We start from the raw sequence: 16125 nt of genomic DNA, 5'->3' as shown, positions 1-16125 counted from the left end.
TTGAATGGCTGCCATGTCTTTTTAAAAAAAAATCAAATGTAGCCACTTTTAGCATTTTCTATACTTGGTGAATTCCTATGACTGAACTATTTGGCATATAAACACACTCCAGAGATTTATTATAAATGAGGAATTTCATTGCTATATTTTATAGCATATCAAAACTTTTCAGCTGGTTAAGTACCAAAAGCATCTGGCAGATGAAATAGATATACACCCAGAATAATGCTCAGTTAGTCAATATCAGGGCAATGTAGAACTGAATTACAGAGACTAGAGTTGGACAGAGATTCAATATTTGCTAGATATCCTGAACTACTGTTGGAGACAAAATGCATCCATTACATAATCTTTGATACTGCTGTGTTACTATAGACCAGCAAGTTGATCTTTCAGTGCCCCAGGTAAATCACTAAGACTTTAAGTTATGCAAAAGATGTCAGGTTGCCATGGTAGAGAGAGGTGCCTAAACAAGGACTGGCCATATTTATGAAATCACAAGTCTGTCTCAGACATTATCTTCCTCTGATTCCTACCCCCTTCCTCAAAGACCCTGCCAAAATGTAGATGTAAAGTAACATTTCTACTTCTTTCCTCCTAACTTTTAACATATACACACCAGTGCAAAAGGAAGAATTGCACTAATGTCTCCATGGTGTAATCAATCAATCAACGAAGTGATTTAGGTCTGGGTTTGGGGTTTGAGGGCTTATATAAGTACCTTCACTCATACTATCTGGGTGACCCTAACAACAAAGTGTGGCTGTTTCTATCTGGGAGCCCAACTCAGTTATCAGAATGGGAACTGGGATAAGGATCTCTGGAGTCTATAAGGACTAAACCTGTTTTTAATGTGATATTAATTTGTTACGGGAATGGAAATTTAAGATCTTCCCTGCCCCAGGTCCTTTGATAGGCTTAAGTAACTCTGAGAACTTTCCTTGATAGGAAAATATACTCTGCCCCCTAATAGGCTGAATGAGGTCACATGGAGCCTGTGGCAGGAGGCTTGTTTTTCAGGAATGCCCACAACTTGTTGCTTTGTGATTAGGCAGTGGGTCAAGAGGGTCAACAGTCTCTGATCCAGGAGAAGGCTATGCATACCCTGATGCGAGATTTTGTTTTGGGGCTCACTTTGAGAAGAATTGTGTGATTTGACCAGATGAGACTCTGGGCAGCCATTGAGCCCCCTGGCTTTGAAAGCCCAGATGTTGGTGCTTCCCTCTCTGGTAACTGACTAGGTATGGATGTAATGGTCAGACAGCTGGAAACCTGTCTGCTGATCTGTTTCTCTGTCCGCTTATAACTTTGGCTTGTAACTTGTTTGTATTCTCTGAAGTTCAGGGTGTTGACTTTTCCCCCTGAACTACGTAAATGCTGAAGCCTAAAGTGTTAAGTTGTTTAAATGCTTAAGGTTATTCCATTCCTTTCTCTTCAGCAAACATTTAAGAAGTCCACCAGTCAACAACATTTATTAAGCACTAACATTTCCAGGAAAATGGCAAAGAACTGGGAACACAGACAAGAGCAAAAACATTACAGTCCCTGTCCTCGAGGAGGTTACATTCTAATGAAGGGAGACAACACAGAAAAAAACTGAAGAGTTGGGAGCAGATGAGAAGGTAGACATACAGTGAGTGGCATAGTGAAATCTGGGGAGTGAGGAGTGAAATTGGGAGAGGAATGAAGGAGTGAGTATGGCAGCCTTCATCATTTCCTCAAAACAGAGTCTCTAGAAGGAATTTACCAATAGAAGAAGGAAGCTGGAGCATTCTCAAAGATCTACTAGATGTTGTTATTTTAAAATGTGCATTTAAAATCTCAGCAAATACTTCCAATGTATAACATTTTCTGAGGGAGGAAAAGCACATATTCTGTGAGATTTTGAACATTGCATTAGCTTCAAATTTCAATCCTATAGATTTCAACATAACTGCAACCAAACTCTTTATTCCAGGAAGGAATACAGTAAACACTCCTAGGATTTAAATGCATACTATGTACAAAGTTCTGTATTAGGTGCTTGGGATACAAAGATTCAGTACAAACTTTATTCTCAAGGAACTTTAGGCACTGTATGTCTCTTTATTGAGTTTTTCAGGAAAAATCTGAATGACTGATTATCAGTTAGGTTGTAGAATATATTCTTTGTCAAACATGAAGAGATATGTTCTCTAGGGTCAGTACTGATTGTTCAAATACTCACTTTGATTTCTTTTTAGTCGTTGTTCTATTTACATTTTTGTAGTTATGTTGTATCTTGTTCCTGTAGTTCTGCTTTTTTCCACTGTTTATCAGTTCATATAAATCTTGCCACATTTCCCTAATTTCTCAGTTTTGTCATTATTTACTGCATAATAGTCCACTATATTCATATGCCATAATTTGTTCAGCCATTCCTCAACCAAGAGTTGCCCGCTTTGTTTCCAGTTCTTGGTCACCACACAGAGTGATGCTTTGAATATTTTGGTCTATATTACACCTTTCTTTGACCTTGCTGAGATGTCCAACAGTGTGATCAATGGGTCAAAGAGCAGGAAAAGTTTTTCTCTTTCAAATAATTTTCTGGAATGGTTGGACCAATTCACAGTTCCACTAGTTGTGTATTAGTGCACCTTTCCTCTCATAACCTTTCCAACATTTTCTTTTTTTTTTTAAATAACTTTGCAAACTGTTAGGGTATAAAATAGAACCTCGCAGTTGTGTTGTATTTTTCTAATAATGATCTAGAGCATGCTTTTATAGAGTTGATAATAGTTTGCAAATCTTCTTTTGAAAAATTGTTTTTCATGTTCTTTGACCACTTATGTATTAGGTCTTGATGACACTATAACTGTCTAGAGTATTGATGATTAGACATTAGTCAGGTTATAAAGAAGGATTGTATCATATGGAATGAACAATGGGAAAGAGGAAACAAACCCAAACAAGAAAAAGAAAAAGAGCAGGTAGTTTGCTTCAATCTGGATTCAAACTCAGTTCTTTCTCTGGATGTAGACATCTCTCTGTGTCATGAGTCTTTTGGGGTTGACTTATAACCCTGGATTGCTGAGAAGAGTCCAGTCTATCAAAGTTGGTTGTGAGATCATATTTTTAAAGAGTTTGAAAATCTTAGAGTGTTATATAAATACCAATTTATATTATATTTATGTTATAAATATAAAATATATATTATATATGAAGATAAAAATTATAAAATATAAATATACATTTATATTGTATTTATATTATAAACACCAATTGGTGTTGGTCATGATGGTGGTGGATGATGGGGATGATAACATTTAGCTGCCTAGAGCCAGAAGGGGTCGGAGAGGTCAATCAGACCAATGGACTGATTTGACAGTTGAGGAAAGTGAGGGTCAGGGAGGTTTAATGAGTTTCCCAAGGGAGTATGTGTCAGACGTGCAATTTGAACTCAGGTCCTCTGACTCTCTCAGTCAATAAGCATTTATTAAGTACCTATTATATGTACTAAGGGCAACTAGGTGGTGTGGTGCACAGAGTGCTGGGCCTAGAGTCAGAAAGACTCATTTTCCTGAGTTCACATCTGGCCTCAGACACTTTCTAGCTGTGTGACCTTGGGCAAATCACTTAACTCTGTTTGCCTCAGCTTCCCTCATCTGTAAAATGAGGAAACCATTCTAGTATCTTTGCCCAAAAAGCCTCAAATGCTGTCATGAAGAGTTGGATGACTTGAGTGATTGAACAATAATAATAATAATAAAAATATGTGCTAAATGGTGCTGGATATAGAGGCAAAAAAAGAGTTCCCTGTCTTCAAGGAGCTCACAATCTTTTGGGGGAGAAAACAATGAAACAAATATGTACAAACTATACACAGGATAATTGGGAAATAGCACAGAGAAGGCACTAGAATTAAGCGGGGCTGGGAAAGTCAGTCCAAGCCTTCCTATAAAAGATAAAATTTTAGTTGGAATTTAAAGGAATCTAGGGAGGTCAATAGGTGGGGTTCAAGAGGGAGAGCATTTCAGACCTGGAAGACAGTCAAAGAAATGTCAAGAGCCAGAACCCTTCTGGCTCTAGGCAGCTAAGTGCTATCATCCCCATCATCCACTACCATCACCACCAATGCTAGTATTTATAAAGCACTCTAAGATTTGCAAAACTCTTTAAAAATATTATCCCATCTTATCCTCCAACAACCCTGGCTGGAAGGTGTTTGTTTTATTTTTTGTCTCCATTTTGCAGACGAGGAAACTGAGGCAGGCAGGCAGAGATTAAGTGACTTTGTTCATGAAACAGCCAAGAGGTCAGTGTCTCTGGGTTGAAGATTATACACTGGGGAATAATGTGTAAAAAAGAAAAAAGACCAGGAGAGGAGGCTGTGGCTTGCAAAGGGTTTGGAATGCCAAACAGATTTTGTATGTGATCCAGGAGATGATAAGGAGTCTGGAGTTTACCAAGTGAAGGGGTGGCATAATTGGACCAGTGCTTTGGGAAAATCTGCAGTTATTGTTCTCCCCTGAACCATACTGCCTCTTAGGTTAAGTGATTTACCCAGGATCATATTGGTAGTATGTAGCAGGGCCAGAATTGGATCCAGTCTCTCTGACTCAAAGTCCTGTATAGCGAAGTTCAGCATACTGTCATGACTAGAGTTCAAGAACAGCTGTTATAAGTCAGGATGAGAAAGGTCAAGATTGCAAGTCCCAGGAAAGCCAAAGGGTCAGAGGAAGTCTGGGAGTCTCCATCTGGAAGCATAGCCTGGGACTTCATGATGGGAAGATGAAGACAAAAAATGGATCTAGCATTTGAACATAAGGCAAGAAGGAGCATGTGAGATATGAGGACTATTAACTCATACCTAAGTAAAGGGGGGGAAGAGAAGAAAAAAAGGAAAAAAAAGGAATTTATGTGATAACTTTATTATATATTTAAAAGGAATAGCAAGTTGTACATAATAGATTTGCAGTTTCATGTGCAATCATCGGTTTTTTTTTTTTTAATTATACTATACTGGAGCAACTAGGTGGTGCAGTAGATAGAGCACCAGTCCTGAAGTCAGGAGAACCTGAGTTCAAATCTGGCCTCAGACACTTGACACTAGCCATGTGACCTTGGGCAAGTCACTTAACCCCAATTGCCTTGCCTTCACCCTCCAAAATAAATAAATAAATAAATCTATGTCATGGAAATGCTTGTTTTATTCCATAAATTAAAAACAAAATAAATTTAAATTTTTTTAAAGAAAGAACAATGGTGGTAGAAGTTCCTTCCAGCTCTATATCTGTGACCCTATCATCCTAAGCCAGGGTGGGACAGAAAGTTGACAGAGTCAAATTTCAGGCAATCAGTGGAGGTCCCAGTAGACTACTAGCATCAGAGAGGGCTGGCAGCATGTGCCCGGAACCTAGCCAATTGGAGACTTGAGTACCAAGGCAGGACCCCAGCCACGGAGACACTGTAACTCCAACAGATTCTAACTGGAGGGAGATTGGGTGAAGGTCACCACTTGAATAGCAAGGTATAGGATCTAATGTATAGGATCAGAGATTTCAAACAAGAACAAACCTTATAGATCATGCAACAACAGCAACAATATATAACATATTGGGAATTAAGTTTTGTAAAGAATTTTAGAATTATTACCTTATTTGATCTTTACAACCACTCTGTGAGGTAGGTGCTATTATAATCCTCATTTGACAGATGAGGAAACTAAGATAGGCAGAAGCGAAGTGACTTGTCCAGGCTTACAAAGCTAATACATTTTCCAGACTAGATTTGAACTCAGATTTTCCTGACTTCAGGTTGAACATTCAATCCATTTTTGTCATCTAGCTGCCACTCATTTTACAGATGAGGAAACTGAATCTCAGAGAGGTTAAGTGTATGACTCAAAGTTAGATAGTTAGGAGCTAGATGGTACAGTAGGTAGAATGCTGGGCATACGGCCTGGAAGACCTGAGTTAAAATCTAGCTTTAGACACTAACTTACAACCCCAACTTCTCTGCCTCAGTTTCCTCACCTGTAAAATGGGGATAATAATAGCACCTGCCTCACAAGGTTATCATGAGACTCAAATGAGATTTCTAATACAATGGAAAGAGAAAAAACTTTGGAATTTGGAGTTGGGTTTACATGGAGTTCAAATCCCAGCTATGCTACTTATGATCTGTGTGACCTTGGTCAAGTCATATGAACTATTCAGGTCTGTTTCTCCATCTGTAAAATGAGGAGGTTGGAACACATAGCTTCTGAGGGCCCTCCTAGCTCTAAATCTATGATGTCATAATACCCAGGCGAGGTCCAGAATTGGTCTTAGATTTTGAAGACAACTTAGTATTGAGTGCAGGGAGTAAAGGGTAGGGGAGTAGGATATTATCACTATCTTCAAGTATTGTAGAGGGAGGAGTCAAGATGGTACAGTAGAAACAGGACTTCTGCAGGGCTCCAGCTTCCACTTCCCCCAATTCATGTAAAAGGTGACTCTGAACGATCTTTGGAGCTACAGAACCCACAAAATGACATAGAGAAGCTAAACTCCACTGAGGACAGCCCCGGTGGGCTGGCAGTAAGCGGCCAGCACAGAGCTCTGGGAGCCGAGCCCAGCCCCGCCCAAACTGGAGGTTTTAGCCCCAGGGTGGGCCTGACCAACCACCGGCTGGAGAGAGTTCAGATCACCAGAAACTGTGGCACATAGATGCAAAGGACAAAGTGAAAGGTCAGTGCAGTGTGGACTTTGGGATCCAGTAGTTGGGAGTGCTGTCAGCCTTTGCCACCAGGGTGAGAAGCTGCTGAGGTGCCACAGCCATGCAACCACCCTCACACAGCAGCTTCAGCTCCTGGCCTTCAGAGTATAGGGGGAACAAGCGACCAGTCTGAGGGATAATTGCTCTTGCTTTAACCTGCTTGGATCTGGATTGCAGTATAGAGTGGAGGTCCTGGGGTATGCAACCAGCTTGCCAGAGTGTGTGGAGGCTTCAGAGAGGGCACCCAGCTAATACCTTCAGAAGCTGAGAAAACCCCAGCATTTGGGACGAAGATTCCCTGTCTGGTGGTAGAGTCCTACTGTGGCAAAAAGCCCAGGGGTCAAGTGATTGAGTGGTGACATGAGTAGGCAAAGGAAGCAAAATAAACAGAGCAACCCAACTTTACACTCCAATTTTGGTGACAAAAAGAATCAAAGCATGGAACAGGAGGAAGATAATGAAGTCAGAACTCCTGCACCGAAAGCTTCAAAGAAAAATATGAGCTGGTTACAGGCCATAGAGGACCTTAAGAAGCAAATAAGAGAAGTGGAGGAAAAATTGGGAAGAAAAATGAGAATGATGCAAGAAAATTATGAAATTAGAGTCAACAGCTTGACTAAGGAAAACAACACCTTAAAAAATAGAGTAACTCAAATGGCAAAAGAGGCTCAAAAAGGCAACAAGGAGAAGAATGCCCTAAAAAGCCAAATGGAAAAAGAATCTCAAAAGCTCGCTGAGGAGAATCATTCCTTCAGAATTAGACTGGAGCATTCATGAGAAATCAAGATGCCATTAAACAGTTGCAAACAAATGAAAGAATAGAAGGCAATGTGAAATATCTCATTGGAAAAACCACTGACCCAGAAAATAGATCCAGGAGAGATAATTTAAAAATTATTGGAAAATAATTTAAATAAATAATAAAATAATAAACCTGAAAGCCATGATCAAAAAAGAAATCATCTAGAAATCATCCTCCAAGAAATTGTCAAGGAAAACTGCCCTGATGTTTTAGAACCAGAGGGCAAAATAGAGGTTGAAAGAATCCACCAATCACCTCTTGAAAAAGATCCCCAAAAGAAAACTCCTAGGAATATTATAGCCACGTTCTGAAATTCCCAGATCAAGGAGAGAATATTACAAGCAGCCAGGAGGAAACAATTTGAATATTGTGGAAACACAATCAGGATAACCCAGAATCTGGCAGCTTCTACACTGAGGGATTGAAGGGCTTGGAATATGATATTCCGGAGGCCAAAGGAGCTGGGATTAAAATCAAGAATTACCTACCCAGCAAAACTGAGTATCATGTTTCATGGGAAAATATGGTCATTCAGTGGAATAGAGGACTTTCAAGTATTCTTGATGAAAAAACCAGAGTTGAATAGAAAATTTGACATTCAGATACAAGAAGCAAGAGAAGCATAAGAAGGTAAACAGGGAAAAGAAATCACAAGGAACTTATCAAAGTTGAACTATTAACATTCCTACATGGAAAAATGATAATTGTAACTGATGAAACTTTTCTCAGTATGAAAATAGTTGAAGGGAATACACACACACATATGTGTCTATATAGGAGGGTATATGGGCATATGAATATATATGTGAATGTGTATATTTGTTTACAGGTATACATAGATAGAGGGAACAGGACCAATTTAATAGGAAGGAATGATACTTATAAGGTGAAATTAAGAGGGTGAGAGAGGAATATAATGAGAGGATATGGGGAGAGACAGAATGGGGTAAACTATCTCATATAGAAGAGGCAAGGGAAATGGTTACAATGGAGGGGAAGAATAGGAAAGCAAAAGGGAATGGGCCAACCTTATTCTCATTGAATTTGGCTCAGGGAGGGAACAGCATACACACTAAATATGGTATGTCACCCTACAGGATCATAGGAGGGAAGGGATGAGAGGGGGGATGATGGAAGGGAGGGCAGGTTGGGGGGAGGGAAGTTGGAAGCACCCACTTTTGAAAAAGGACAGGATCAAAGCAGAGAATAGAACAAGTGGGAGGTGGGATAGAAGGGAGGGAAATATAGTCAGCCTTTTATAATATATCTACTATGTTAATGTTTTGCATTAGCTACACATGTACAACGTATACTGAAATGCTTATCTTCCCAGTAAGGGTGGGTGACAAGGGAGGAAGGGAATGAATCTGGAATTCAAAGTTTTAAAATCAAATTTTTAAAAAATAAATATATATACACTATTATTAATACTATTTTACATGTAATTGGGAAATAAGATATATAGGCACTGAAGCATAGAGATCCACCATGCCCTACTGGAAAAGTCAAAGGGGGTATGGGAGAAAATATGGGAAAGAGCAGACTGTAGGAGGGGATATCCTGTGGGACCTGTATTTTGGGGCAGTGGTAGGGGAAAAATGGGGAGAAAATTTGTAACTCAAAATCTGGGGGAAATGAATGATGTATTCAGAAGTTAATAAAGCATTTGGGAAAAAAAAGTATTGTACTCTGGTCCAGTCTCTTACTCCTAGTGGGTTGTAGAGAAGGGGACCAGAGAAGGATCTGTGCCAAAGAAGACTGGCCATTGAGTCAGGAGGAGCTACCCACTCAGTATGTATAAAAGGAAAAAGAACTTCTCATCTGCTTTTTGGAGCATGTCACTTCAGACTCAGGGAGCCTCTCCCTCAGACTTGCAGCAAGAAAGAAGGGAAAAGGAAATCTCTCTTCCCTCCTTCCAATGCCTGCAATGTCAACTGCATACCCATGGCAGCAAGAAAACATACTTGCCTGAATGAGTTTGACACTGGGCCTTAAATTCCTGGCTGTGTCTTTTACTTTGTGTTTTTATCCCTGAAGAAAGGTGACTAAACATTAATCCTGAGATCTACATTTCTAGCAGCTACCTTGTAAACTCAGTTTGGGACCCATCTAAGTTTTGGTCCTGGTTGTCTAGCAGAAGGTTAACTATAAAACAATAGCTCAAAATAGAAACTACTATTTCTATGAGGATCAATCGCTCTCAAACTTTTTGGTCTCATTACCCCTTTATACTCTTGACAATTACTGAGGAATCCCCTCAAAGAGCTTTTGTTTATATCTAGCAATACTGACTATATTGGAAGTTACAATGTTTTAGTATTATTGTGACCTCACAGACACCCAGAAGAAGGTCTTGGGAACTCCTCTAGGTCCCTGGACCCACTTTGAGAACCACTGGCACAGATTTGGAGATCTGGAATTGTGCAGTTGAAAGATTTAGAAATATATGTTCAGCAGTGCCACAGATCCACTGGGAATCTTTACCTCATGAGAAAATATAATAATGGTGCTAGGTTTTTGTTTCATATCATAAGTACCTGTCAGTGTACACTTATTATTCTTTTATGTGTTGAGCATTTCTTTTGCAGCAGAAGAAATAAATAGCTGTCCTATATGTGATATCTATTACTTTATGTATTGAGTAACTTTTCTGTAAGGGGCATCCTTTAATAATTTAGGGAAGACTTTAGATACAAGCCAAATATAAGCTTTTTGAAGACAGTTTCCCCCAGAGGTTTTTTTTGTTTCCTCTAGTTGGGGCATAATGAACCAGAGAATGTGAAAAAGAGTTGATCCCCTAAATTTGGGGTCAGGTTTCCCTAGAATGTGAACTGTGTCCACATTATCTCAGTTTTACATGAGTGGGGTTTCCCTCTTCCATACTGCAGGTTACAGTTGACCTTGATATGTCCATATGATCTCCCTCGTAGAATGTAAAATCACTGAAGTCAGTAACTATTTCATTTTTCTTTACATGCCTTCAGCACCTAGGACAGTGCCTGTTACATTGTAGGCACCTGATAAATGCTTGTTGATTTATTGGTTGATCGATTGAGCATGAGTAGAAACTACAGATTCAGGTTCTGTATGAGAAAAAACTTACCAAAAGCTATCAAAAGTTCAGTGGGCTTGTTGAGGAAATTCCTTTTAACAATGCTCATTGGCTTTTGCCCTGCCTAAGAGAGTTATCTGGGGCTCCAAGAGGCTGTGACTATTACACAGTCACACAATCAGATACAAGGTCAGACTTAACATGCTTTTATTTAGATTAGAGATATTTATATTGCACATAGTAGGTATTTAATATTTGTTAGTGTAATTGTATGCATTTCATGCTTCCTCCTAGTCTATGAGCTCCTTGAGGATAGGAACTAGGTATGATTTTATCTTTATCCAATCTTTGGTATTGCCTATTGCCTTTTATATAGTAGATATTTGATATTTGTCTTATTTGCTGAATTTGAAGATACTCAATTACAAATATTTTTAAAAGTATCTTACTTTCATCTTACCATTCAAATCAATAGACTGTCTTACCATTCAAGTCAACAAGCATTTATTAAATGCTTACCAAATGCTAGGTATCATGCTAAATTCTAGCAATATAAAAACAAACCAAAATAAGGAATACTTTTACTCAAAGAACTTACATCCTAAAAAGGGAAAATGGGAGAGAAGAGCACTGTTCTTCACTAGAAATCTTCCAGTGGAAGATGGATGGATATTTTTCAACAATGTTGTCAAAGGAGTTTTGGTTGTGATGTAGCCTCACTTAAATGAGATGGCCTCTGGTGCCCCTTGAAATTTGGGGGATTTGACAGCCCACTTTCTGCTGAGCCTATGAAGGCATCAAGTAGGTGCAGTCACTAGATCCTATTATCTGCCTTAGATTCATAGATTTACAGCTAAAAGGGACCTAAGAAGCCATCTAGTCCTCCCCCCTTATTTTATAGAGGAGATTGAGGCACATAGAAATTAAGTGATTTAGCCAAGGTCACAGAGATAGTTGTGTCATAGTCAGGATTTTAACTCAGTTTCTCTAACTCCAAATAGAGTCTTCCTTTGAGTGTACCAATTTATCAACACAACAGACAAGTATGAAGGACTTTCTTGTCCAGAGCCAGGTGCTTGGGGAGATATAAAACTTAGGAAAGAGAGGTTGCCTATCCTCATGAAGCTTCTGGTCTATTCATCAGAGACTAGAGTAAAGCAAGAAAGCATGGTGGCTTATGTTATGGGATTTCAAGATGTCTAGAGGAAAGGAGAAGAAAGAAGGAATGACCTATTTTTTCTAGAAGGAGAAAATGCACTGATAACTACAATAACTGCATGTACCGATAACTACAACAATGCATGGCATGTGCAGTAGAGGGGTCCCCCCAAAAATCCTTCATGAGGTCAGAGAAGTAAAGTTGTTATCAACAGGATGGAGCAGGGAAGGCTTCATGAAGGAGATGGCATGTGAGGTGTTTTTTTTGACAGCAATTGGGGTTAAGTAACTTGCTCAAGGTTATGCGGCCAGGTGTTTGTGGGTGGGTGCTAAGAGTCTGAGCCTGGATTCGATCCCCACGTCATCTGGACACTGGGGCCGGTGCTCTTACTCACTGTGCTACCTAGCCGCCCCTGAGGTGGGTTTTAAAGATAGTTGGCAACTCACTAGGTACAGAGGGGAAGGAAGGCCATTCCAGGCACATGGGGATGTGTGGTGGCCACTCCATCTCCCATTTCCTTTCTCCTCCACCTTTGCATTGACTGTTGCCCGTACCTGGCACGCTCTTCACCTCCCCTGTCCTTTCCTGGCTTTCTTGAAGAATCAGCTCAAATCCTACCTTCTGCAGGAGACCTTTTGTGGTCTCTCAACTATTTTCACGAACTTCCATCTATTCTGACTATATCTTATATGTACTTGGCTATTTTATATGCCATCTCCCTCATTAGAATGTGAACTCTTTGAAGGAAGGAATAGGTTTTTGCCTCTTTCCATATTCCTAGTCCTTAGCATGGTGCATGGCACATAGTAAATACATAATAGATGCTTATTAACTGACTTATTGACTGGAATCAGAAAACCTGGATTCAATTCTCACTCCTGATGCTAATGACTTGGGTGAATTTGGTCAAGGCATGTAACTTCCCTAGGCCTCAGTTTCCTTGTTTGTAAAATGAAGGGGTTGAACTCAATGGCCTTTAAGGACCTGTTCTGCTCTAGATCTATGATCTTGGGGGAGTCATTTACCTTCCCTGAGCCTCAATTTCCTTATCTGTAAAATTAAGGGGTTGGGTAAGATAACCTCTAAGGCCCCTTCCAGCTCTACTCCTATGATGTTATATATTAGAAAACCCACAGAGACAGGAAAACACAGGCAAATTTCTGGATCACGCAACAACCAAAAAGATCCAGTTCCATAAAACTTAGTAATAATGGTCCGTCTTGATTGCACTGGCCTGTTCTTCTGCCTCCAGTTTTGTAACAATCACTACATTTTAAAATAGGGTTATTATAGAACATGTTTATGCCCAATTACACAGTTCTGGCCTGGAATGATGACATTTTTTTTTAAAGCAATCGGGGTTAAGTAACTTGCTCAAGGTTACATGGCCAGTTATTTCTGGGTGTGGTGCTAAGTATCTGAGCCCAGATTTGATCCCCAGGTCATCCCGACACTGGAGCCGATGCTCTTACTCTCTGTGCTACCTGGCTGCCCCATGGAATGATGACTTTTAAAAATGTCAAACATCAACCATGGATGATTGTAAAGTTTATTCTCACTGAAATTTTGAAATAAAAACTTGAATCATGTTTTCTCTTCTTATCACCTATCTCACTAACTTGGATACCATCAATGTAGAATTTATAATAATCCAACCATTAGCTAAATTTAATTCTACTTTTTTTTTCCTTTTTGAAGGGGCAATTGAGGTTAAATGACTTGCCCAAAGTCACATGGCTAGTAAGTGTTAGGTGTCTGAGGCTGGATTTGAACTCAGGTCCTCCTGACTCCAGGGCAGGTGCTCTATTCACTGTGTCACCTAGCCACCCCTAATTCTACATTTTGCAGATTAGATTAGATAGGGGCAGCTAGCTGGAGCAGTTGCCCTTCCCCCTCCAAAAAGCAAAAGAGAGAGAGAGAGAGAGAGAGAGAGAGAGAGAGAGAGAAGATTAGATTAGATAAATCATTTAATATTTGCTATGTTCCAGGCACTGTGCTAAGTGCTGGGAATACAAACAGAAGCAGAAAGATAGCCCTTCCCCTCAATGAGCTTATGTTCTTTTTTTTTAAGAGGGGGAAAGGCAAGACAATTGGGGTTAAGTGACTTGCCCAAGGTCACACAGCTAATAAGTGTCAAGTTTCTGAGGCTGGATTTGAACTCAGGTCCTCCTGACTCCAGGGCCAGGACTCTATTCACTGTGCTGCCCATGTGCCATAATGAGCTTACATTCCAATGGGGGAAGACAACACATAAAAGGGGACTGAAAAGCTGGGGTGGAGGATGCCCACGGTGGAGGATAGTGGAAAAGTAGCTTGTTCAGTCATTTCAGTTGTGTCCACATCTTTGTGACTCTATTTGGGGTTTTCTTGACAAAGATACTGAATGGTTTGCCATTTCCTTCTCCAGCTTGTTTTATAGATGAGGAAACTGAAGCAAACAGGGTGAAGTGACTTGCCCAGGGTCACACTGCTAGTAAGTGTCTGAGACCAGATTTAAGCACAGGAAGATGAGTCTTCCTGACTCCAGGCCACCACTCTATGGAAATAATAATTCTGCAGTGGATGATCCCACTGATGCAATTGCTTCTTCTCCTGGTCCAGGCCCTTGGTATCAAGTGCCAAAGAGCCAGACATTTGCAGCAGCACACATAGCCTTCTCCAACATAATCTGTTGTAATCTGTTCCTTCTATTCCAATCTAGTCCTGGCTCTTTCTCCATGGTTCTTATTCAAGATACATGTACTGAAGGTCCAGGCCAGGGAGTTGCCTATTTAATTCCATGTCATAAGAATAAATAGTGGGTTTTCCCATCCACTACATTTTTCCTTTGTACATGGCTTGGCAATTTCTTGAGTGGTGATGGATCTCACTGAGTAGGCCAAAGAGTTTCCCATTGAGTTCTGGGCATCTGAACCATCCAAGTGTCAGCCACAAAGAGGGGCACCTATGTTCCCTCCCTGTCAGTGGGATAATTATAATAATCACCATGATGACAATAGTACTGCTGTAACTTTTTATAGACTACTTCACAATTTACCAAACCCTGTGGGAAGGTAGTACAAACTCCATCACCCACATTTGTAAATAAGAAAACAGGCTTAGAGAAATAAAAGGACTTGTTGAGTCTTATACATAATCCATCCTGCACTAACTTGGGTTGGGGGGTGAAAATGAGAGGAAAAAATATTTATCCTGTTAAAGGAAGCAAAATTTTGAGTGGATAGAGAGCAAGCCTGGAAGCCTGAAAGATCTGGGTTTAAATACTACCTTTAACACATACAGACTGTGTGACCCTAGGTAAGTCACTCTCTAAGTTGCAGAGAAAGTGCTCACCTGCCTTCCTGGTTTCCCCACCAGCATTCCCTATGTTAATCAAATTCCCAGTTCTTTCTCTGTCCTCTTTAATGACATGCTCTTTTTACACAAACATAGTTCATCAATTAAATAAATATTATTATTTTCTAGATATTAAAAAAGAGGCAAGTAGGTGGTGCCAGGCATGGAATAAAAAAGACCTGAGTTCAGATCTGACCTCAGATATGTATGCTAGCTATGTAACCCTGGACAAGTCATTTGACCTTATTTGCCTCAGTTTCCTCATCTGTAAAATATTTAGAGGGACAGCTAGGTGGTACAGTGAATAGAGCACCAGCCCTGGAGTGAGGAGGACCTGAGTTCAAATCCAGCCTCAGACACTTAACACTTACTAGCTGTGTCTCCTTGGGAAAGTCACTTAATCCCAATTGCCCTGCCTTCACCCTCCAAAAAAAGCAAAAAATCAAAAATAAATAAAATAAAGTAATCTAGAGAAGGAAATGGCAAACCACTCCAGTATCTTTGCCAAGAAAATCCCAAATGGAATTGCGAAGTCAGACACAACTGAATTACAACAAGTGTCATTGATAATCATCTTTTTGAACACATAGTAATTAGTGGGTTTATAATTTTCCTGAAAGTAACAAAACTACAATTATGATTCAGTTTTGTAGCTTGTTGTCAGGAAAAAAGTGAATCCTAATAATTGGAACTGCCCCCAAATAGCATGGTCTACCTTAGGAGGTGATGGGTTCTTCCTTGGAAGTCTTCCAGTAAAGGCCAATTGACCACTTGTCAAGTGTGCTATGGTGAGGGAAGATTCCTATAAGGTACAAGTTGAACCAGATAATTACAGAGATCCATTCCAACTCTCAAAATCTGTGATTTTGACTTTCACATATTTTGTAATAAATACTTTTCACTAATTCAGATTAACATTTTCCCATTTGTCTGGATTCCTAAATTTTAGTATTTAATTTTTTTTCTGTTTTACATTTGATGTGTTTTGTATTCCAAGTACTGTAATAGTTCAGATCCCTGCCTGTCCCCACTAATTGAAATATAATTGAGCCCTTGAAC

Source organism: Petaurus breviceps, unplaced genomic scaffold (genome assembly GCF_028583685.1).
Source record: "Petaurus breviceps papuanus isolate PSGF00001 unplaced genomic scaffold, PetGlider_PUasm1.0 225, whole genome shotgun sequence".
NCBI classification, from domain to species: Eukaryota; Metazoa; Chordata; class Mammalia; order Diprotodontia; family Petauridae; genus Petaurus; species Petaurus breviceps.
The sequence above is the reverse complement of the archived record's forward strand: the minus strand, read 5'-3'. Positions refer to the sequence as shown.